Below are 26,650 nucleotides of genomic sequence, written 5' to 3' on the forward strand. Positions count from 1 at the left end.
CTAGGTAGCACTGCAGTCCTGTGCCCACCACACTAACTCTGTTCTGTCCTGGGCAGTGAGATAATCAAGGACCCAGGAATGTCTGCATTGTCCATGTATAAGCCTGCTGTGGGAAGTACTACTCAAGACCTAAAGATGATCCTGTCAACTATATATATATATATATATATATATACATATATAGTTTTTTATATATATAAAGCACTGCCTTGTCTCAGCATGTTAAGCCCTCCTTCTCAGGAGACTTCCACTTGCAAATAGTTACCTCATTCAGAAATCAATTAAACTTCTGTTTAATCCCTGACACATCTGCCTCTGGCCAGCTGTATTTGGCTCTGGTCAATCCCAGATTAGAGGATGGTTTCAGTCTGGTTAACAGAAGGGGGGATTGGATAGGGACCTAGGTCATTCAAATCTCTGATATCAGTGAGAATAGACAAGGGGCCCCAAAGATTTATTTCTCTGAAGTCTCACCCCCCTCATCTGGTGAGTCTTTTGCCTTTTGTTCCTGTTCCAATCTCTTGAACTCATCCTTGATTGAGCTTAATTGTCTTTGTGAGGAAACATCCAGGGCCCCTCTCATGACCTAGTTCAGGTAAGGATATCCTACGCACACCTCCATTTTCTGTGAGCCTCTGTAAATTTGCTGCTGTGTGCCTCTATTTTTTTCTTCAAGTTTAGCACTACATGCCTTCCCTTACCAACTATTTCTGCCTGATCTGTTTGACTCTAGCCTCCCAGGGCAGGAAACTCTTACCTGCCTCTGTTTTGACTTTGGGTCCTATATGCTAAGAGAATGTTTGGCTAGATTTATGAATGGTACATTTCTGTTATTTGACCACTCTGCACACTTCTTGTCTAAAAGTGACTCTTTGTTTTCCTGTCCATCTCAGGCACTCTGTGCCCCAAATCAACTGGCAAAATTAGATTTGTGTGCTTTGTTGTTTATGTTTCTCTTGTCATTTTGTCTGTTTCTGTGTCTTTCTAAGATGCAAAATATTTGTGTCATGTTTCTGTTGTGAATTAGATTCTGTTACCTTTAAAGATTTAAAATGCAGCCAGTCAGAAAAAAAAAATCTTTCAAGAGCATAGCCAGAGAGTTTTAGAACACTGGAGAAGATTAATGAACTTTCATAGCTTAAGTAGTTGACCCAGTAAGCAGGAATAATTTTCACATTAGACTTTCTGTGGGAGATTAGGTTATAAGAAAAAAGAAACATTTTTTTCTATCATTTCAATATTGGCCAAATTGGAATTACAGAAATAAAGTCAGATAATCAAAGTTATAGGACCACTAAAACACCTTAGTACACTCTGGAGGTTTGGAGATTAATCATTAATCTTAACAACTCCATCGCAGAAAAAAAAAATTGAAGAAGTCATTAATGAACTCCCTAAGAAAAAATCTCCAGGGCCAGTTGGATTTACATGTGAATTCTATCAAATATTTAAAGAACAGTTAATTCTAATACTACATAGACTATTTTTGAAAACTGGGGAAGAAGGAGTCCTCCCAAATTCTTTTTACGATACAAGAATGGTTTTCGTACCTAAACCAGGAAGACATAAAACAGAGAAAGAAAATTCTAGACCAATTTCTCTAATGAATATAGATGCAAAAATTCTAAATAGGATTTTAGCAAAAAGAATACAGCAACTTATCACTAGAAAAATACATTATAATCAGGTACGATTCATACCAGGAATGAAAGACTGGTTCAATATTAGGAAAATTACTAGCATTATTGATCCTATCAACAACAAACCTAACAGAAACCACAGGATTCTCTCAATAGATACAGAAAAAGCTTTTGACAAAATACAACACCCATTCCTATTAAAAACACTGGAGAGAATAGGAATAAAGGGAATTTCCCATAAAATAACAAGCAGTATCTACCTAAAACTTTCAGCAAGTATTATATGCAATGGAGATAAGCTAGATGCATTTCCAGTAAGATCAGGTGTGAAACAAGGATGTCCATTATCATTACTATTATTCAATATTGTACTAAAAATGTTAGCTATAACAATTAGACAAGATAAAAAATTTGAAGAAATTAGAATAGGCACAGAAGAAACTAAGCTATCACTTTTTGCAGATGATATGATGATACACTTAGAGAATCCCAGAGATTCAAGTAAAAAAACTACTTGAAATAATAAACAACCCACACAAATCTTCTGCATTTCTGTCTATTACTAAGAAAGCTCAAAAGCAAGAGATAGAAAGAGAAATTCCATTTAAAGCTATGATAGACACTATAAAATATCTAGGAGTCTATCTGCCAAAATAAATCCAGGGACTATATGTACACAATTGCATGATATTTATTACACAAATAAAGTCAGATCTAAGTAAGTAGAAAAACACCAATTGCACGGGGGTAGGATAAGCCAATATAATAAAAATGACAATTCTACCCAAATTTATTTACTTATTTAGTGTCATATCAATCAAGTTATCAGATAACTATTTTCTAGTGCTGGAAAAAATAATATTAAAATCCATCTGGAAGAACAAAAGTTCCAAAATTTCAAGGAAACAAATGAAAAGAAATGCTAGGAAAGGTTACTTAGCTCTACCAGATCTCAAGTTGTATTATAAAAAAGCAATTATCAAAACCACTTGGTACTGGCTAAGAAACAGAAGGGTAGACAAGTGGAATATGTCAGGTACTCAAGATATAGTAGGCAATGAATATAGCAATCTACTGTTTGATAAACCCAAGGACTCCAGCTTCTGAGATAAGAATTCATTGTTCAAAAAAAAATTGTTGGGAACACTGGATAACAGTGTGGCAGAAACTAGGCATAGACCAAAGTCTGATACCGTACACAAGAATAAAATCCAAATGGGTACATAATTTAGGTATAAAGATTAATACTACAAACAAATTAGTAGAGTAAAGAATAGTGTATTTTTCAGAATTATGGAGAAGGGAAGAATTTTTGACTAAACAAGAGATAGAAAGCATTATGAAGTACAAAATGAATAATTTTGTTTATATTAAACTGAAATGTTTTTGCACAACCAAACCCAATGTAACCAAGATTAGGAGGTAAGCAGAAAACTTGGAAAGAATTTTTTCAACTAGTGTATGTGGTAAAGCCCTCATTTTAAAATATATAGGGAACTGAGTCAAGTGTATAAGAATAGAAATTATTCCCTAATTCATAAATGGTCAAAGGATATGAACAGGCAGTTTTCAGAGGAAAAAATTAAAATTATCTATAGTCATATGAAAAAATGCTCTAAATCACTATTGATTAGAGAGATGCAAATCAAAACAACTCTGAGGTGCCACATTGCACTTATCAGATTGGCTAACATGACAAAATAGGAAGATGATAAATATTGGAGAGGATGTGGGAGAGTTGGAATACTAATTCGTTGTTGGTGGAGGTGTGAGCTGATCCAATCATTCTGGAGAGCAATTTGCAACTAATCCCATGGGCTAAAAGAATGGGCATACTCTTTGACCCAGCAATACAGCATCTAGGACTGTATCCCCAAAAGATCATAAAAATGGGAAAGGGTCCCATATGTACAAAAATATTTATCACAGCTCTCTTTGTGGAGGCCCAAAATTGGAAATCGGGGGATGTCCATGAATTGGGGAATGGCTGTATAAACTGTGGTATATGAATGTCGAGAAATACTATTGTGCTATCAGAAATGATGAACAGGAAGACTTCAGAGAGGCCTAGAAAGGCTTATATGAACTCATTCTGCATGAAAGGACAAGAACCAGAAGATCTTTGTAAACAGCAACAATCACAGTATGCAAGGAATTTTTCTGGTAGACTTAGTACTTTATTGCATGCAAGGACTTAAATAATTCCCAATGGTTTCTTATGGCAAAATGCCTTCCACATTCAGGGAAAAAACTATGCAATTTGATCACAGAATGAAGCACATCATTTTCTTTTGTATTATGTTTGGATTTGTTCTATGATATCTCCTATTCGTTTTAATTCTTCTATGCAACATGACTAAGGTGAAAATATATTTGATAGGAATGTATGTGTATAACCTATATAAAACTGTATGCTGTCTCAGGCAGGGAGTGGGGAAGTAGTGTAAAGGGGGAGGGAGGGGAAAAATCTAAGATACATGGAAGTGATTGTAGAACACTGGAAACAAAATAATAATAATTGAAAAAGAGAGATACAAGCTAGGAGTCTATTTTTATTGTAAGAAACTTGTTCACTGGACAATAGAATGTAGAATAAAGGCTAGAGTGCATGCTGAAAGAAAGGAAAATCACCCCATGAAGTATTAAGGGATCCTCCCCACTGCCCCAGTCACTCAGTGTGGTACAGCTGTAGGGAGAGATGAAAAGGGGAAGGGTGACATAAGGAAGAGGATAATTGGTAAATCACTTTGCCTTCTCTACTTCCTTTCCTTGGATTCATGAGTGTATCTCATTTATGGGGATTACTAAATAGACCATTACAGCCCATATCTCTCTGTTAACCCTCTCATCTCAGATTAGTGTAAGAAAAGATGGTATTGGAAAAATTTAGGAAAACCTGAATTATATTCTTCTCCACCTAGTGGAGGGGAAGGGGGCAGCAGCCTCAGCAAGACCCCACATTAACAGTGGTCCCATAGCCATGTATCCTTGGGCATCTTGGAACTTGCCCCTTTAGGCAAGCCTGGGGGCTTCATCCAGGTGCAGTACATCCTGCCCACCCTGCCCCAGCAATTGCAAGTGGCCTCAACCCCAGCAGGGCCTGTAACTGTAAGGTGTGGGAAGTCAGCCCTCACAGGTGGCAGTAGGTTTGTCCTGACACCCAGAACTACCAGTGGGAGAGTTTTGACATCAGGTACTCTATCCCTAAGCAGTGCCCTCAGCCACACCTCCAAAAGCCTAGTGAGACAGTGTCTTCAAGACAAGCCTAGATTTTGACAGATCCAGTGCAGCTGCTACCTGGGAGGGTCCAGATGCCCCTGGCAGCACTTAGCACAGCAGTGCAATGTGAAGGAGCCAGTCAGCCTCTGCCGATGGTTGACCTATCCTTTTCTCTTCTGGTTGAAGAAACTTATTAGATGTGTAATCTTAGGCAAGTTATCTCATCTCGGTTTTGCTCTGGCTTCGTGATCTGTAAAGAGAAATATAATAATGTTACCCACTTCCCAGGGTTGTTGTTGTGAGATCAAAATGATATAATGATTATAAAGTATTTAACACAATGATTACTATATGCTAAGAACTACACAATTATTTCTTTAATTGTTCCGTGCCTGATGACTCTAAAGTGGTTTTAAAATGCAATTGATATCATCTAAAATATATTGTTTGTGTTATTATTGTATTTCTAAATTATATTGTATTTCTAAATCTATGTTATAAAACTTGAGAGGCCATTGCAAATCAGAAGTGTTGTTAGACAAAGCTTCCCTTTTAATTTGAATGCTATTCCACATGATGTGATAAAAAATTGAATATTTGAAAGCTGTTAAATATTTAATGAGGTGTATTTTGTAATAAAACAGGAAATACTACTACTACTATTTATTGCTGTAATAGCAAATTTTCAATTGAAAATATTGGCTATTAGAATGTATATAAAGTGGTTTTAAGATGTAGTTTCAACATATTAATGCGAATCAACTATCAGGTACTTGCTGTGTGTCTGAAGCCCCACAATATAAGTAGGTTTAATTTACAAGTAGAGGATTAATGAAATGTTGACTGTTAGGGAAACATAAGAAAAGATATTCAATCCCTAAGTTGTAGTTAGTAAAATTTGGCTATTTAAGGTAAACTAGAATTATAAATCACTATTGTTTTGAGCCTTGATTAGTTGTCTGAATTGTCACAGAGACAATAGTAGAAAGTAGTATCTTGTGCTACACTCTGGAAACTGCTAAAGGTGGATGTCTATGGTTGGGAAAACTTTTCTGGACAATCTGGATAATATTGAACCTTGCCTTCAACACTCTGTGACTACATGATTGATTGTCCGATATGACTCATTTCTAGAATCAAACAAAGCTAAGGGAGTTTTTCCATCTGTTATAACATAAACATTGTTATGACTGTCTCTCTCTTTTTCCTTTTATAACAAATTTCTATAATCAAGAAGTTCTGTAAGTACAATACTAAATCTATTAAGTAAAAGACAGATAATGGACCATTTCTGAGCTACTATAATAGAATTCAAGTATAAACATCTTACAGTTTTGACCTATATTTGTGATCAAGTTATAATATAGGAATTATAACTTCCTAAAGAGGAAGTAATTAGACAAGGTAATAAAACAAAGATGTAAAAGCTTTCTAATTAAATGGAATAGCAAATTTTGAGAGAAGCAATAGGATTAAACTGTTTTCTCAAAGGACTGTATGAAATATATATGATTCTAAATGTATCTATCATGGAAATTCAGACTTTAAGTATGTTTTGGTAATAAGTGTTAAGATAATATTAATCTAGGATTAATTAGATTTTACACAGAAAACATATTGATAACAACAAAGAAAGTGAAATAATTTCCCCAATTTTTAAAGCATCTGTCTATTATTTAAAAAGCAGATGAGCTAATTTTTAATTAGACTCTCATAAATTTTTAAAAGATTCTTATATCAGGTACAGGATTTAGGTAAGGATGGAGACAGCAAAGAGTATATAAATTGAAATTCTCTGAGATTTCAAAATTATAGAACCAAATTTAAATGAATACCACAAGGAGAATTATCTAGCAACCTCTGGATTAGGAACCAGAAAAGCAGAGACTCTTTTAGATCTGTCCTGAGAAAAGATATCTAGGGATCAGATAGCTACATGAAACATCTGGGACTGTCCTTTCTGCATGCTGTTCTCGTAATTTACTGTTTCTGCCTGCTCTGTTTGACTGTGGCATTGGCAGACCAGGAGGCTTTTACCTTCTCTATTTTGGTTGGTCCCTGCCCCCCCCTCCACAACTACCCCGCCCCCGCCTCAGGCTAAGAGAATGTTCAATTAGCTCCCTGCCTCTGTTAGATGGGACTTGATCTTTATGTTTAAGTTTCCTTTGTTACCTTGGTGACACATGTAAATCGCCCTTCTCAGAACTAGTCCTTTGTGAGCCCTCTAAGTAATTTGATCTGTATCCCACTAAGAAACAATCAACTTGGAGACTGTTCCCACAGGATGCAGGAATGCCTGCATTGTCCACACATGAGCCTGCCATGGGAACCACTACTCAAGATCTAAGAATGATTATGTTGTGTTCTAACCTACTTGTGGTTTTTTACTTCTATAAAGCATTGCCTTACACCAACATATTAAGCCCTCCTACTCAGGAGGACTTCTACATGGAAGCATTTTCCTCACTCCCAAATCAAACTTCTATTTAATCCCTGACACATCTATCTCTGGCTAACTCTAGTTCCAGCCATTGCCAGATTAGAGGCCAGTTCCAGTCCCATTGACATTAAGTGTTATATGTTACCACATAATTGTCACCACTGTAATCACTGGCCCCTGTTTTTTTAGTCCAAAAATTGGTTTATAACCTTTCATCATGTAATAGTCATACGGTATAATTCTGTTTGTAATGATGCTTAAAATGTGGAGTAGTAGTGTACTCACCAGTGGCATATGGAAACACATTTACCTCTCACACATTGTGAGCCATGAACCTAGAATTCTCCATGCACATACATTGTCAGTATTTAATTCTAACATGTATTCACAAGTATTACATGCATCCTAATCTTGCACGAAAGACAGTTTAGTAACAAATGATTTTTAAGTAATATTTGCACAATTTAACAAAAAAGCTTCACATAATGGTCACACATCCCTTTTTTTAGAAGAAAATTTAGCTTAAAATTTGTGAAGAAATGTGATGAAATATGGTATACACATATACATTTCTCTCCATATATTGATGTACACACATACTTATATACACATATACAAATATATATATACACACACATATATGTATATATAACTTGATCTTTCCAATATGAAAGGATAGGTTTTGTAAGAATGAAACATTATTTAATAAAAAGTACTTTAAATCTCATAGATCCACTTAAGTCTCATTTCTTTCAACATAAGTTGTGAAGTTTTTGTTAATTTTTAAATAGGCATAAAAACCAAGAATATTTCATCATATTACATGTTTGTGTATGTGTATGTGTGCATATGTACACAATTCTATTTATCTTTTGAAACTTGCAGGGGGACCAAAAGAATTAGAAACACACAAGAAGAGAGGGTTGAGTCAAATTCTGGGATCAGTAGTCAGGTTACCAGGGGCTTGAGATGTGACGTGTGTGTACTTATGCGTATGTGTATAGAAAGACAGATTTATATTTCAGTGTTTCCCTTTATTATGCCGAATACATTACAACCTCTTTACAGTCTGGTTTCAACTTACATTTCTACACTTATTCACTTTATTTGCCTTACTCATTCTGCATTCTCATCTAACCAATTTATTTATTGTTACCCAAACTCAATATTCCAACTCATCATTCTTTTACTTTGTACAGTTTGTCTACAATTTCTGGTATACTCTCCCTGTCTACCCTCACCTCTTAGCATACTATTTTGTTGTTATTCTTAAATCTTGAAGAAGACCCAAATGAAATCAATATGTTGGGATCAAAGTATACGATGTTCAGCTGTGACTGATCAGACTAATATCAGCTCAGAAGGCAATGCCACAGGTTGGACAGAAATATTCCACATGGATATCTGGATACTTAATTTGCAACCGTCAATATCTCATGTGAGCCTTTCTATGAAAAAAAAATTCCTGATGCTCCAGTTGTTAGCAGCATCTCCTTTCAGGAATTAGATTTATTCATCTCTATAAATGTTGAATTGCCCCACAAATGCTGTGAGGTCTTTGAGAATAGGCATCGCTTTTTATTTTATCACTTTATTCTCAGTGTCTAACATAGTGCTTTATGTATAGTAAGCTCTTCAAAAATGTTAAGTGGAACTATATTTTATTGTACATACATAAAAATAAAAATGTAAATTTAATAATAGAATATTATAAAATCCATTTTAAAAATTCTATTCATTTCTATTTTATCTGTTTATAAATTCTAATTTTCTTTCCCTTTTCTCTTCTCTTTGCCTATATTGATATTTGTAAAGCTTGAATCAACTTTTTAAAAAGTATACTTTATGACAAAAATGGTACATACATAATACTGAAAGCAGATATAGAGACTGTCATTGTTCATTTTTTTCATCAGCATACAAGAAAGTCTTTGAAATAATCTTTTATTTTCCCTTTCCATTTTTATTACAATTCAATAAATAGTGACTAGGTTCTTAAACTACAAGGGACACATTGCTAGGGCCTAAAGCTGAAACAAGATACAGCCAAAGCTCCAAAGGAGTTGAAATCATAGTAAAGAAGTTAAGACAACTCTACAAAGAATTGTAATACATGTCATAATAATACCTAAGAACATGAAATTATTTAAGAACTTAAATATGGGAGAGAAGAAAAGGGGAGATAGGATCAGTTTTGATCTACAGAATGAAGTCTCAGTTTCCCCAATTATAAAACAAATAGTTTATATTTTATGTTGACTAATTTCAATTTCTGCTAAAAAAAAAAATAAATGTCATGCCCCTACCATCCTCTTTTAATGTCAAAATTATCAAAGTTGGGTGAAGTTTATTATTAGGAAACTATTATGAAGTGAACCCAAATCTGATGAATAATGCTCTTTCTGAAACTAAATGTGTGTGTGTTTGTGTGTGTGTGGTATAGTGTAGCATATTATAACTATTCTTTTAACTATTTATGAAAATAAATGAAATGCACAACTATTCAATGCATTTTCCTATAAATAGTCCTTAAGTACAAAATCCGATGCTTTGTCTTATACGTATTTTTTCTGTAATGTATTATAGGGCTTCACAGCTCATTTGTTGTTCAATACATAAATTCTACATGATTAATTATAGTTTAAAAAGGACTAAGATCACTTTACAATTGATATGCATAGTTAGATACAATGTTACCATGATCGACTAAAGCTCCTTTATTTAAAAAATTATCTTAGAATCACCAAAGTTTAGAGTCTAACCAATACTAAGAAAGGGATCTTCTCTTCTAAATACCAAAAACTATTTATCCATTGTTTGAGTGAATGTTTACTATGACAAATACTTATGAATTCAATAAAAACTAGCAGACACTACTACCTGAGGCAGCCCATCCTACTTTGGGGGAGCTCTATTTAACAGGAAATTATTACTACATCAAAGCTGACTGATTAAACTATTTTAAAAAATTTATGGTGCCAATTTTTAATTGATAGTATTCTCTGAGACAAGAATTGCTTTTCCACTTGTTGCAGTACTGATAAGGTGCAATGTTATTCACTGCCTCAATTCCAGTATTCAGAATGCCCACATTTATAAAGTACCTCAAATGTTATTTTAAACTACCAATGCCTTGGTTACAAATTTAAATCATTCTATTTTTGAAAAGCTGTGTGGAATGTTCCTTTTTCTTGTGTATCTAGTTGACCTCTTTAGAGGTGGGTCCAAAAGAAGCACTACAACTAGATGGGGTTGTTCCACTCCCTGGGAACCTACTAGGCATGCCTCCTAATATGACTTCCAAACTCTAGTACAGTTTGGTAATGATGGAGTTGTAGACTTTCTTCATCCAATTCTATTTGTTGATGCACAGATTCCTCCTTTTTAACAATCTGGTTCGTCTCTAGCCATTTGCTTATTTCATTACATTTGTTAAGGGTCTTCTGTTTATTTTCAACATTAATTTTGCGTCAGAGTTTCTCAGTTTCCACTGTAACCCTCATCTTGAGAGCATAAAATGCAAGTGTGTTCATGGAATTCATCTTGTCTCCGTTTTTGGTCTTCAGTCTTGTATTTCTGAGCTTCTCGGACCATATGGTCATTATCTTCTTTGCTCAAATGAACATTTATGTCATTGGTGATGGTGATCTTTGTTGGTCTTTGTCACTGATGATGGTGATATTATTCTCCTTACCTGTGCTCTATCATCTATAGTAGAAACATTAATGATGCCATTTGCATCAATACAAAAGTTATATTAGTCTGAGGAATGCTCGTGGTGGCAGAGGGGATTCCCATGAATCCAAACCTGCCAAATGGATTGCTATCCTTTGTTGTTGTTCTCTTACCTTCATAGTCCTAAATGAACACACTAAATGGGTTGGAGGAGTATATGGTTAAAGTCTTTGTGCACTTGATAGGGATAATATTGTAGCATTTGATCAGAGCTCTACCAGTCCACTAGTATTTCAGTAGCAAGGGAAAGTGGTATGACATCCAAAAGCAGCAAATACTGAATCTTCTCAGACTTATCTAAGGACACGATGGTTGATTGGACAATTGCACCATAGCCAACAGCATCATCATGATTTATTCTTTTATAGTCCTTGCCATTGAAGAAATCATATAGAACTTTCTTGATTTGAAGGATATGAGTTGAACCACCCACTCAGATGATATCATGAATCTGTGGCATACCCCTTATAACCTTTTCCATAGGGTCCAGTATACCATGGAAGAGGTCAGCCTTTAGCTCCTCAAAACAGGCACAGATAACAGAAGCATAGAAGTTAATATTCTCATAGAGGGAGTCAATCTCAATTTTGACCTGGAAACTGGAAGAGAATATGTTTTGAACATTCACAACCAGTATAGATGTGGAAGACAAACATCTTGTTCTCACTAATATTCTTTTTATGCTTTCTCTTGAACTGAGCAAAGAAATTGTTGACACCACATGGTTGTCAAAATCTTCCCTTTGCAAGAGGGTATCTCGAGCTGTGGACCTGACTTCAAAAATGCAACCTTTAATGGTAAGACTTGAGACATCAAAAATACTACTTCAAAAGTCAATGATGAACACATTTCTCTAGGCACCAACTATTTTTTCTCTAAGCCATAAGCTACAGTAGTAGCAGTTGGCTCATTGATGATTCAGAATATATTGAGACCAATGTCTTTGGTGGTCTGATGCTATGAACCATTTAAATAGGCTGGTATTGTGACAACAGAATTTGTGTTAGTCTTCCCAAGGTAAATATCCACAATCTCTTTCATTTTAATCAAGGCCATAGAAAATACTTCTGGATAGAAACTTTTTTGTCTCCCCTTCACACTTGACTTGGACCTTAGTGCAGTCTACATCATTCACCACCATGAAAGTCTGATTCTTTATGTCTGACTTTCCAACTGCATCATAAAATCTATGACCAATAAGATGTTTCACTTCAAAGACTACGTCATCAGGGTTCATTGAAACTTGATTCTACATAGTATCGCTGATTAGATATTAATTGTTTCTGGAGATGATGTAGATTGGGATGTTCCTCTCTCCTTGGTCGTTAGTGATGTCTACTTTTCTATGTTAGAAAACTCCCATACATGATGAAGTGGTACCAAGATCAGTGCCAACTATGGGTACCTTCAGCACGGTTGCTGGGGAACTGGGGTTGTTGTCAAACAATGGGAAATAAGAAGGTTTACTGTTGTGTTAAAATCCAAATCTAAATAAAGTTGCAATTTTCATGTTTTTCATAGTTCTATGGAGCCAAATCTAATTCCTCTTCTGTATCATAGTCCTTCAGATTGTATCTCATAGGACCAAAAATGGCCTAGATAGACATTGAAAATGCTTTGAGTGCTTCAGTTATTTGACAAAAATTGATTGATTCTTGGATTCTAGGATCCATAGTTTTGGTATTCTTACCAGGTTGAGGTGTAAGATATTCAAATATGAATATAAATGGTTATGCTATTCACAAGCAGCACTCCCACTAAATCATCTTCATTAACAACAGAAAATTCATTTACCGCTGTCTGCTTAGCTAAAGTTTGTAAAATAACAAACAGCAAAATAATGAAGTTATAAAACCATAAAAACAATTGAAGAGTAAAATAATAAAATAATGAAATAGTAAAATGATAGGAATGATACCCTTTGACCTGAAATTAAATTGGATTTAAGTGAGGCATAGTTACTTGAAGTTGTAAACCTCACCGTCTCTTCCAGAGTCATCAGAGCCTAGTGGCAAGACAAAAGTCAAGACCAGTGGTTATAACTTTGGATGCAGTACTAACTGCATGACTTTGGAGCCTTCAGTTTCTGACCAGTCTCTCAGTTCTCCACTACACATGCTACCATTGCTTTCCATGTCCATTAAAATAAAATGTTTTCAATCACCTGTTCTGCAGGGGAAAATCTTCACATGTCTGGATTACATACATCCCTAACTCACTGATGGCTTTGAGGCCCATCAATTGCACTCAACTTAGTTTAGTCCATTGACAGAGATGGTTTACTGGGGTGGAACTGCTGTGTATGTGACAGCCTGTCACAAATTAGAGTTGGGTAGCAGGTATACACCAAAGGTAGATTAAGGGCACTGAAAAGGGTTCAGTTGCCCTCACACTAGAGGTACTCATAGGCCCTTGAACACACCAGATCCTCTAAGTCCCCTGAATAAAAGAAAAAAAAAAACAATTCAGGTACTAATTTTTAGAAGGATGATTCTTATTGCAAGATAGTTCTTGCCATCTAGCACCATCTTAAATGTGAGAAAGGTGAAAACTTGCAGAGCTGCCTATGGTTATTTGATATCCTCAGGTTTGAGAAGAAACAGATAAGGGAGAGTTAAGCTTTGTGGATGAATTGCTCCTGGATCAGTTCACTGGCAGCTGACTGAACAACACAGTTCTGAAGCATGATTAGATGATCATGTTCGTTTGGAGTCTTTAAAGTGATCTTCTTAACACTGTGTTTCTGAAAATTATTTTATCCCTATTTAATTTTATACAAGTTGCAGCAGCTAATGTTTAGGTTGTGCTTCAAAGTTCACAAAACACTTTAGGTAAGTTGTCTCATTTGAAACTCACAACCACTCTGAAGTAAGTATTGTTATCCCATTATAGAGATGAGGAAAAATGAGCTTGAAAGAGGTTATAAACTTTTGGAAAACAAAAATTCTCTGACAGTCTTTTAGCCACCAAATGATTAAAATACAAAAAGGTCATCATTCTTTCAAAGAATATAAACAAACAATTGTAATGAAAATGATTCAAGTCTTCTACAGATACAAAAGTATTTTTTCTAAGCTTTTGGAGGCCAAACTTCTTACATTCAATTCAATATAGGGGATCTTTAAATAAAAATGTTTCACTAACAAAAAATTTTTCTTTTCTGCCCCTTTCCACCAGAAAGTTTCATTGATGAAAGGAGCATTATTGTACATTTCTCCCCTTGCTGATTTCTTCATTATTTCTTACCAAAAACTATTACTTTGCACTTTCCAGTTTAAAAACTGCTCATATTTTTAAGACAGTACCTTAGGAAGGCAGAACCAAGATGACAGAGTAAAGGCAAGGATCCATCTGAGTTGTCCCCCAAACCCTTACAAATACTTTTTAAAATGACTCTAAACAAATTCTGTAGAACAGAACCAACAAAAAGTTGGAATGAAACAAGTTTGAAGCCCAAGACAACTAAGAAGTTTGGCAGGAAAGGTCTATTGCACCAGAGAAAGTGAGAAGCACAGCCCAGAGCAGGCTGGGCCAGTGCAGACTAAGCCCCAGCAAACTTCGAGCAGGCCTCAGGATGATTGAATCGTGGGCAGCACTGGCAGTTTCCAGACCTCTCAGGCCACAAGCATCAAAGACAGCTTAGAAAAGGTCTGTCACAACTGGGTGAGAATGGAGCTTGGTCCAACCTAGGACACACTAATGTAGCATTGGCCACAGTAAACCAAGAGAAGGACTAACAAGTGATTGAATCAGCACTGGCAGCTGCAGCAGCTACTTCCAGAGCTCTCAGCCTACAGATGGTAAGGGAGTTGAAAAATGGGACAGAAAGAGATAACAGGCATCTTTTTGCTAACACTGAGGCAACGCTGTTGTTTAGCCCATACTTGGATCCAGGTTGCAATCCTAAGTGGCAATCCCAGGGCAAGGAGGAACACTAGCACAGCTGAGCTTGTGGTCACAATGAAGGGGGGACCCTCCTCAAAGTTACAGGGTACTAAAGAGGACTTGTTGTCGCTCACAGACCAGAGCACAAACAGGAGAGTAGTAAACAGCTTCCTCTTAGATCATGCCATCTTGGAAGAACTGAAAACTTACAAGTCCCTAAAAGTATCTCTGAAAACAGCAGCATAAAACTCCTGAAGCTTAGGATCATGTGCCCTCAATCCTGGAAGCAGAGCCCTAAATTTAACAAACAGTGAAGAGTCAAGTAATAATAGGCTGGGAAAATGAACAAATAATGGGAAAAACTCTGATTGTAGAAAGTTACTCTGGAGACAAGGAAGATCAAAACACCCTCTCAGAGGAGGACAAGAAAGTTAAAGATGCTACATCCAAAGCCTTTAAGAAAAAAAAAATTAATTGGTCTCAGGACATGGAAGAGCTCAAAAAAAGGATTTTGAAAATCAAGTAAGAGAGGTAGAGGGAAAATTGAGAAGAGAAATGACAATGACGCAAAAGTATCATGGAAAACAAGTCAACAACTTGGTAAAGGAGACAAAAATGAAAATAACGTCACAAAGCAGTCATGGTAAGGGAGGTCTAAAAAGCCAATGAGGAGAAGAATGCCTTAAAAAGCAGAATTGGTCAAATGAAAAAAAGTTCCCTGAAGAAAATAATTCTTTAAAAATTAGAATGGAGCAAATTGAAGCTAATAATTTTATGAGAAATCAAGAAACAATAAAACAAAGGCAAATGAATGAAAAAAATTGAATATGGTATGAAATATCTCATGGAAAAACAACTGACCTGGAAAATAGATACAAGAGAGATAATTTAAAAATTAATGGACTCTGTGAAAGCCATGATATAAAAAAGAAAAATAAAAGACCCTAGACATCATTTTTCAAGAAATTATCAAGGAAAACTGACATGATATTCCAGAACCAGAGGGTCAAATAGAATTTGCAAGAATCCACCTAGCATCTCCTGGAAGAGATCCCAAAATGAAAACTACTGGGAATATTACAGCCAAATTCCAAAGTTCCTAGGTTAAGGAGAAAATATTACCAAGATCTGGGAAAGAGAGGGAAAGGGAGACAATCCAAATATTGTCTCTACAGTCAATAATAATATAAGATTTAGCCACTTCTATATTAAAAGATCAGAGCTTGGAATATGATATTCTGGAAGACAAAGGAGTTAGGATTATAACCAATAATCATTTACCTAGAAAAATTAAGTATAACCTCTCAGGGGAAAAAATAGACATTGAAAGAGCTAGAGGGCTTTCATGCATTCCTGATAAAAAAAGATCAGAACTGAACTGAAAATTTAATATTCAAATAAATGACTTAAGAGAAGCATAAAAAGGTAAACAGGACAGAGAAATCATAAGGGAATTAGTAAGGTTAAATTTCTTACATTCCTACAAGGAGAGATGATATTTGTAATTCATAAGACCTTTCTCCTTCTTAGGGTAGTTAGAGGAGTATATAAAGACAGAGGGCATAGGTGTGAGTTGAATATGAAGGTATGATGTCTAAAATATAAAATTAAGGGGTGAGAGAGGAATCTACTGGGAGGAAGAGAAAGGGAGAGTTAGAATGGGACATATTATCTCATATAAAAGAGGCAAGATAAAGCTTTGACAGTGCAGGGGAAGAGGAGGAAAGTGAGGAGGAGTGAGTGAACCTTACTCTAATAAGAATTGGCTCAAAGAGTGAATAACACATGCTCAATTGGGTATAGAAATCTATTTTACCCTACAGGTAAGTAGGAGGAGAAAAGGATAAGAGAAGGGACTGTGTGTGATAGAAATAAGGGAAGATGGGGGATAGTAAAAAGAAAGACAGTTTTGAGAAGGGACAAGGTGAAAAGGGAGAGAGAATAGAATAAATGAGGAAAGGATAGGATGGAGGGAAATGCAGAAATGCAAATTAAAACAATTCTGAGTTACTACATCATACATGTATTAGATTGACTAATAGGACAGAAAAGGTAAATGATAAATGTGGAGGGGAGTTGGGAAAAATGAGACATCAATGTAGCATTCCCAGAGTTTTGAACTAATTCAATCATTCTCATAGAGCAATTTGGAACTATGCCCAAGACGCTATAAAATCATGCATAACTTTTAACCTAGCAATACCACTACTAGGTCTGTAGCCCAACAGAAATTAAAAAAAGGATAAGAATCTACATGTACAAAAATGTTGATAGCAGCTCTTTTCTGGGGGCAAAGAATAAGAAATTGAGGGGATAACCAGCAATTGAGAAAGGGTTGAACAAGTTGTGGTATGTGATTATGATGGATTAATTTTGTACTATAAAAAATGATGAGTAGGATGTTCTCAGAAAAACCTGAAAGACTAGCATTGGTTGATGCAAAGTGAAACATATCATATACAAAGCAACAATGACATTTATTGTAAGAGGATCAACTTTGAATGACTTAGCTATTCTCAGCAATAAAACAATTCATGGCATCTCTGAAAGACTTAGGATGAAAAATGCTATCTTTCCCCACAGAGGAACTGATGGTGTCTCAATAGAGAGTGAAGCATACTTTTTTAACTTTCTTCATTTTTCATGAGGTTTTTTTTTGTATGTTTTCTTTTACAACATGACTGTTATGGCTTTTTTACATGACTAAGCATGTACAATAACCTTTGTCTAAATTCTTGTCTTCTCAAAGAGAGGAATGGGGATGTTGGAAGGGGAAAATTTGGCACTCCAAGTTTTAAAAAGAACGTTAAAAAGCATTTTACATGCTACTGGGAAAAATAAAATTATATAAATCTATATGTATATACACACATATATATATATGTATATATATATGAGAGAGAAATTAAAAAAGAGATAATACCTTACATTACACATTGTAGTTATATGTGTGCATATAGATAAATACCTATAGATATCTATATACCTATATATGTATGTATTTATGTGTGTATGTATATGTATGAGCTCATTCATTTAAAGTCTTCCATTTCTTTTTTAAAGTCTTCTTCCTATTTCACCTCTGTCTCCTCTAAAATAATTTAAGGTGCATTGTCTATCTGTATCCTTCATTTGACTGGTAGCATACATTATTTGGTATATGTAAATTCAACTCAATATAATCATATCTGAGCAATGGTGATTTTTGAATATTTGAGTCTCTCTTATCTAGCATTATAATATGCACATATTAGACTCTTAAAAATCACTGTTATGATTATTTTAATATGAAATTTTGTTTTAGATTGTAAATACAGTGCAAGGCAGTTGCTGCAGCCAGTATATTTGATGCCCAACTGGGTAAGAGCACAGTATCCCACACTGAAAAGCTAGGAGTAAAACTTTGTAGAGATCCCTTTGAAAGCACTATATATATTCTTTTCTCACAATCAAAATAACCCTGCGAGGTAAGTGAAGGAATGGTACTCATTTCATACGTGGGAACAAAGGGTGAGTGAGATAAAGAAACTTGCCTAGGTTCACAAAGCTTGTTAGAGTTTATACAATATTTGGATCCATCATCTTTCTGGAGGTGCTTGGTGGCTCAGTGGATAGAGTGATGGTCCTGAAGTCAGGAAGAGTCAGACACAACTAAAAACCTACTGAACAACTAAAGCGACAACTTCTTCCTGACTCCAAACTCAATGCTCTGTTACCTACAGTAAGCTGGCCCTATTTACCATTGTTCCTTTGAATTTGTTTTCTCTAGATCACTATTTATGAGACAACTTTAGGTAATGCATTTAAACCTGAATAACTCTGCAGGAGGGAAGACTGTCTTAAGTGACACAAACTGCTTTAGAAACAGAGAGTTTATAAATTAAATGTTCACTAGATTTGTTTTGATATATTATACCTTATTTTTTTCACTTCTTGGGTTCTGCTAGAAACCTGTGGGATTTGAGTTTTAGCTACATTTGAAAAAAGGAAATTTTCATGCTTCTACAATTATATACACAGCAGTTTATCTCATATGACCTGCAAACTTTGCACCTTTTTTTTCTCTATTCTGATCCATAGGCTCAGGCTCTGCTGGGGGAAAAGGGAATTCTGTAATATGTAATAAGGCTGGGAAGGTTGAATAGCTTTGACTGTGAGGCAAAATAATTTAAATGTTGTTAAGCAAAGAACAGAGAACCATTAGGAAATTTTGAGTAGAGTGATATGTCCAGATTTGTGTATAAGGAAGATTATTCTCACAACAGTATGGATCAATTTATTGGTCATCTAAGAAGAATGTTGTTTACAATGTAGGAAGTTATCTCAGATGATTATTGTTTGATGACAATGTCTTTTTAGATCATGCAAACCCTTTGCTTCTAAGTGTCCTTTTATCAAGCAGTCTTCTATTGGTAATTTTCCCCCCAATGAAACTCTTCTACTAGGAAGACAATCTATTTATTGACTTGCTTATTTCGGTTTCCTTGGGAGTTATATTAATCAGTATAAATTGTTTAATTGAAATCTTTATTTATTTATCAACCCCTTGTGTGTTTGGCTAGAATGAATTTATTCCCATAGACTCACTTTGGGGCAGCTAAGTACTACAGTGGATAGACTGCTGCACTTGGAGTCATGCTGAGTTCAAATCTGGCCTTAGACACTTACCAGCAATGTGACCTTGGGAATGTCACTTAACCCTGTTTGCCCCAGTTTCTTCATATGTAAAATAGGCTGGAGAAGGAAATGTCAAACCACTCCAGAAGCTTTGCCAAGAAAATCCCAAATGGGGTCACAAAAAGTCAGACAACTGGAAAGTGATTGAAAAACAACAGTCATCTTTGAACATTTTGATACTTCAATCAATCTTTGATCTCAGTAATTGTGTGTGTGTGTGTGTGTGTGTATGTACATACATTCCATCTTCATCTCCTTTTTTATGGCTTTTGTGTATTTATTCACAAAAATTCTTCACAGTTCTACAAATTCCTGGGGATTAGCTTTTACATACCTTGGAATTGTTCAGGTAATTAAAAAGCACCCCTACAATAATGTCTCCTTTCTCTCACTATGGAACTGGACCATCTACTTTTTCAGTGAGATATGTATCTAATAATTGTTCACACCACTTCTACACAGTTCTTCATTGGTGTATACATCAATATAGTCATGCTTATTTTAATTCTCTCACTTGTCCTGTTAGTGACCTCTAACTTTAATTTTATGGCTTTATAGTGAAATAGCAAAACAGAAAGAATATTGGTGTTTAAAAATGTATCTTTGCTTCAAGAAAAAAATGTGTGGTCTTCAACAGCACTATTCATTTTCCCAAATGAAATCCAGTCCACTGTATCCATCTGCATGATTTATTCATCTATGTGGTTTACCTAACATGCATATGCTTGCTCAAAACTCTGAGATACCCTTCTATTTATTTTTTTATTTTTTTATTTTTTTTTATTAATTTTTAACATTTATTTTCACACAATTTTGGGTTACAAATTTTCTCCCCTTTTATCCCCTCTCCCCCCAAACCCGAGCTTTCTAATTGCCCCTGTGACCTATCTGCTCTCTCCTCTATCCTCCCTCCCTGCCCTTGTCTCCGTCTTCTCTTTTGTTGAGATACCCTTCTAATTGAATTTCATGTATGTAGCAAGAGTTGTTCATGCTGTTTTTTATCTTATGCAGTTAGATTGAATTTGATGATTATAAATCTTATTAGAAAGCACTGTAACATTATTTTAATTAAATCATCAATCATTAAGAAATAGTTGCAACAGTGGAAACTGGAACTCCTCTTCCATCTGGACTATACACTGGACAGTCTACATGACAGATGCAAATACCTTTGGTGAGCATCTGTCAGCTTTTTTATATTTCAATTAATATTAATAATCTGAGGTTCAAAAATAGTTATTTCTGTTCTTGTATATTTCAAATGAACTTTTTAAGATTTTAACAAAAGCATGAACACTGTTTGATGTTGATGTTTGAATTGGTATTTTTTGACATGGAATCTAATGTGATTTTTTTTATAGTCAATAGTTATCCCCATGATCTCCTATTCTCTGAGATTTTCAGTCTTTTATCAGACTCTGAGATCTGGTCTGCTACACAATATTCACTTGTCATGCCTTTACAAAGAAACACCTAGGTTTATGTATAGAGTGATGATATTACTGGTGAGGATTATCTTTGTGTGTAGAGTCCCATATTATGTAATAGTTATTGATGTATTCTTACTCACTTTTTCAGCAATAATAGATTATGTGGTACTTATTGATGTTTTTTTACTCACTTTTTTCAGCAATAATATAGTACATAATTTTTTTTTCAACATTTAGTGTCTGAGGTCAGATCTGAATTCAGATTTTCCTGATACCAAGTCCAATTCTGCAATACCTTGCCATTTCACAAATAGATTGAATTTTTCCTAGCTAAGGAAGTCAGTTTCCTTGAAAGCAGAAAAAAAAAACCTTCTTTTTAAAATTACTATAATTTATTCTTTTATTAGTAATATGGTGTGATATGCTTATATCAGTTCTTATGCCCATTTTAAGCAATGATAATTCATTTGAATTGATTTGGTTAGAGTAATATTAATTTTAAGTTCTCTTTTCTCAATTTTATTCTTGTTTTCTTACTTGGCATTGATTTTTATCTCTGCTGCAATAAGTTGTTCATCTAACTTTATACAAAGAACTGACTTGGAAATGAATCTTGAATTGGTGACCATTTATTTTCCATCTATTAAAGAATGACAAGCTTCATTGTTATGATTTTATTCGATACTTACTATTTATATAAACTCCAAATTCTCTTCTTTAAATATTGCATTCACACTCTTTATGAGTGACACTTCTACAAATCCTAGACTTGTTTTATCTCTTACTGAATATAAATTTCCAATTTTTGCTAACCTCCCCTATGTCTATCTTTCCATTTAGGTATTAAGGTATATGATGATTTAATTTAGAGTTCTTTGCATAATCACTCTACTTCCACAGCTTCTATAACAGATGTTAGAGAATAAGGTGTAATTATCGTCATGCTGATCTTTTTACAGATACTCCTCCTGAGCTCTGCAATGCAAGATGGCTGAATATCCTACAAAATCATGTGTCTTGTTGTTTTAGATACAGGCAAAACCCAGTTCCATCCATTCTTTTATTTTTCCTTCCAGTGAAGAGCCATGAGCCATACTATTCAAAAGAGAATGACTTTTGTCTTCCAGTTTCATTTAAAATGCATATGTCAAGATATGTTTTTGCTTCTCAAATGATATGTTCACATTTTAGTCAAAGGAAAAAAAATGTCAAATTCTTATTCCCAAGAGCTACTAATGTCTATAGGTGTCACAAAAATGTTTAATTTTGGAATGATCTTTTTCTCCCTTTTCTACAATTCTGTGACTATCATAGTAAAAACTGAAGGAGGCTGTGTGAGATCAAGCAGTATTATTATTAGCCAATGGACAGACTACTGGGGATGAGATTGCCATATTTACTTGGACTGGTCCTTGGAAAGCAGACTCAGTCTGCCACTGAGGACATCCTGTACTGCCTTCTAACATAGTAGACCTTGCAAGAGTTTACATTAGGCTGACATGGCCTCTGAGTACCCAGGGTTATTTTCATGACACAATGAATCATCACAGTAGGGCTTTGAAGGGACATTTCTTGGTAGATGGATAATACTGAGTTTCTGAGACTTTGAAAATGAGCATCAGACCCCTGTGCCTTGGATGACTACAGAAAGATACTATCATTCTGTATGATCCAGCCTCTCTTACTATTTCAGCTGTAGCATTTAAATGTGCAAATGTTCTGAAACAGATATTAATAGAAGTGCGTATTCAATTGCAACTACTTCTGTTTTGGTTTAAGTTAGTATATTTTGTTCCCCCAAAAAGACAAAGCTCTCTTGACAAAATATAGGAGACATGACTCATAAAATTGTGGTGATAGGGAATTAGAATAAAAAAGCAGGTCTTTGCATTAGAGGAGAGACACATTATATTAACAGCATGCAATAAAGAGTAGGAAAAAGTCTGTGCATTTCTGCCTGAATTAGAACTGATTCTAACTCATCAACCATGACTGCATTGTCATGTAAAAAAATTGGTTTGCCTTCTTATCACTTCACTCTTGTTCTGTATTACCCTCAAACTCTCTTATATCATAATGTGCCTTGTGGGGAAACTCTCATTTGCAAGCAAATTGGCAATCTTATAATTTCTGCATCATGAAAATGGGAAAGCCATGTGTTTTGGTAACAATCCATGGGGAAAATTGTTCAGTCCACTCTTTCATCATATCCTAAACATTTAATATCAGGAAACATGAAATATTTAAGCAATAGGAGATGACAGACAGCATGGTGGGACTGATGAATGTACCCAGAGTTTCTCCAAAGCAAATAAGAAGTCCATTAATCAGCAAACATTACAGAACAATCTGACATATCTCTTATGACCATGACAAAATGAGTGTATAAACAAAAATTATCATTGTAGGAATGTTATAAATGTAATACTATGCCATGTAAGTAGCTCCTAGGGAATAAATGGATGTGAGAATTAGACAAATCACTTGAAAGATGGATTTAAATCTATTTTGGGCTCTTTATTTTCCCCAACTGTTTAAAGTTGCCCTCTTTTCATTTGTATTTCACTGAATCATGGCAAAATAACATCATAGGTATGGAAGTGGAATGGACCTTAAAATTCAAATGATATGATTCTGTAATTTTAGAGATGAGTAGACAAAACCAGAGAGATAGCATGATATACCCAAGGCTCCATGATTCATGACTGAGCTGGAACTCGATCAAGCAACTGGATTTAGGTACAAGACACAGTCACAGATTAGGTAAACAGGCATTTAATTAACGTTTGTAAATTAAATTGAACAGAAAAGCATGTGAGAGGTGATGGGCTATGGACAGGGTAAAACAGAAAGCCACAATCTCACTTTGGTAGAAAAGATGCTGACAATAGTGGCAGTGATGAGAAAGGGCCTCAGAGCCTATGAACTGCAGGTATTCTGACAACAGCAAACAAGGAAGCTAAAAGCAAAGATGTGAGAAGCAGGATAACTCTGCAGAACTGAAGAATAGGGGACAAATAGCTGTGTACTATTCAATTCAGTACAACTATACAGAAAAATACAATAATGAAGCCTAGAGTAATGATAATCCACATTTCTATAGCACTTTCCATATAATAGCCCTATGAGGGAGGTAGATGTTCAAAGTATTTTTATGTTCCTTCTATCAGCAATGGAACATTGAGAAATAATAGATATAGAGAAACTAATGACTTGTCCAAGGTTGCGCAACTATCCAGGTGGTCAATACAGACTTTGAACCTAACTCTCTTGACTTCAAGTTCAGCTAGCAGTATATGTGCACAGTCAACACAATCAGAGCTAAACGTATCGCTGAGGTTGTTCTGACATGTGGATTCAAATCTTCCACAGATAAAAGGCAGTGGACAATACATACTTACAAACAAATATACATACATACATGCATGCATACATACATGTAGTTTTATATGCAGTTACATAAACCTGAAGAGAAAAAAGAATAAGCAAAAATAGATTATCTATACATAATTTAAAGAGAGTAAACAGAGAGAGAAAATATTAATCAATACAGTTTTGGTTCATCTGTCTATCCTATCCAGTTAAGTCCTCAAATAATTAAATCTTTGAAGTAGTTATTTGTATTCAATGTAATACTATTTGGAGTTATAATCATTTAAAATATGATCATTGTTTCTGCCCAATAGAAATATGTATTGAAAATTTTCATTATTTGACCTCTTCAAGAAATTCATTATTTGTCTTAATCAGGAGTTAGCTATAGGATATCAAGTTCATACATTTGGCTTGTGGAAGTAGGTAGAGCAGTGCTATTAAATGAAATCACCTTGTATCAGAGACTGTGGTGGAGAGATGGTATTAAATATGGAATGCGATGATAAGCTTCTGTCCTGGCTTTGCCATTTAGTAGTCATGTGACCTTGCACAAATACCTCAACATTGAGTACATATCCTTACATAGAAAATGAAGGAGCTGAACTATATGGTCCCTTCTGGCTCTAGATTCAAGTAAATTGGAGAAATTAAGTCACATTGGTCAAAGATTTTCAATGAAAGTATGTGAGAGTCATGCAATCTCTGATCGAAAATTACTTTATGAGCAAGTTTAATTGAATGAGCAGTGTATTTGCAGAACAGTGTGTTTGGCCCTTTTAACTAAGCCAATACATGAACAGGTTCTCAGATACACCTATTGACAAACTGTGAATCAACAAGAAGTTTGAGACTTAGAGAACTCGTATATGAGCTCGGTCTTTCCTTCAAAAAAGGTTTACATAGCTGAGGAAACCAGCAAGTGGCCCAGGCCTTTCTTTCATGTGATAATTTTACAGATGGCCTTAAAATAAAATGCAAAATACTTGTTTCTCCAGCTTTTAAATCATCCATGCATTCACTAATTGCTTGCACTGAATGAGTAAATCCATTGTGTCCATGGACAAATATCATGGACAGATTCTGTAGTTAAAGTCCAGAATCTTGAGCCTGCTCATAGAATTGCAAAGCAATTACATTTCTAATAAATTCTAAGGTTTAACTTTACAAGGTATACTGACTGAGTCAAGTCTCCCTGACACCTAGTCTAGTATTCTTCCCATTCTGATAACTAGCTAATATCCATTAAAACACTTTCACTGAAAAACAGTTAAAAAACTTATACACAGGCTCTTGGAACAGATTTCCATTCAAAAAGAAATAGTTAATATTAGGTCATACTAGCCATGCACAGGATATCACATTCTACTTGTGAGGTACAATAGAAATATAGCTGAATAAATGAAAAGTTAATTTCACAACAAGGGATGGGGAGGGAAGCAATAACTTGGCGAATCAAGAAAGGCTTCATTAAGTATGTTGCACCTGAGATGAATTTTAAAAATTCAATCATCAAGGACTGACAAGGATGCTGAGCATTTAAGTGACTTTCCCACAATCTCACAGCCTTTATGTATCAGATGCAAGATTTGAACTGAAGTCTTCTTGCCCTCAAGGTCAAGTCTCTCTCCAGCATTCCACGTTTTCTCTCACCATATCATGGTTTATCTCAGCAAAACAAAATCAAGCAATGTACAATTATATTCACCTAGTGACACGTCAATAAAATATGATTAAATCATATCTCTCTGATAATTAAAAATAATGTTTTTCTTTCAGTTTTTTAAATTTATTTATTTATAGTTTATAACATTCAGTTCCACAAGCTTTTGCCTTCCAAATTTTCTTCCCCTCCTTCTCTCCCCACACAAGACAACATCCAATCTGATATAGGCTCCACATATACATTCATATTAAACATATTTTCACATTAGTCATGTGGTAAAGAAGAATTATAACCAATGGAATGAACCACAAGAAAGAAGAAACAAAACAAAATAAAATAAAAAAGAGAAAGAGAGCAAATAGCAAGCTTCTATCTGCATTCAGACTCTCTAATTCTTTCTCTAGATGTGGATAGCATTTTCCCTCATGCAGCCTTTGGAGTAAAATAACCTATAAAAACAAAACTACAGACATCTTATATTGCATTTAACTGACAATATGTTTGTATATTTTCAGTAGTTATATAACATAAATGATGATGTATTATTACTGAAAGTTGCTCTGTTTACTAGGACCATTCATAATAT

Source organism: Notamacropus eugenii, chromosome 5 (genome assembly GCF_028372415.1).
Source record: "Notamacropus eugenii isolate mMacEug1 chromosome 5, mMacEug1.pri_v2, whole genome shotgun sequence".
Lineage (NCBI taxonomy): Eukaryota > Metazoa > Chordata > Mammalia > Diprotodontia > Macropodidae > Notamacropus > Notamacropus eugenii.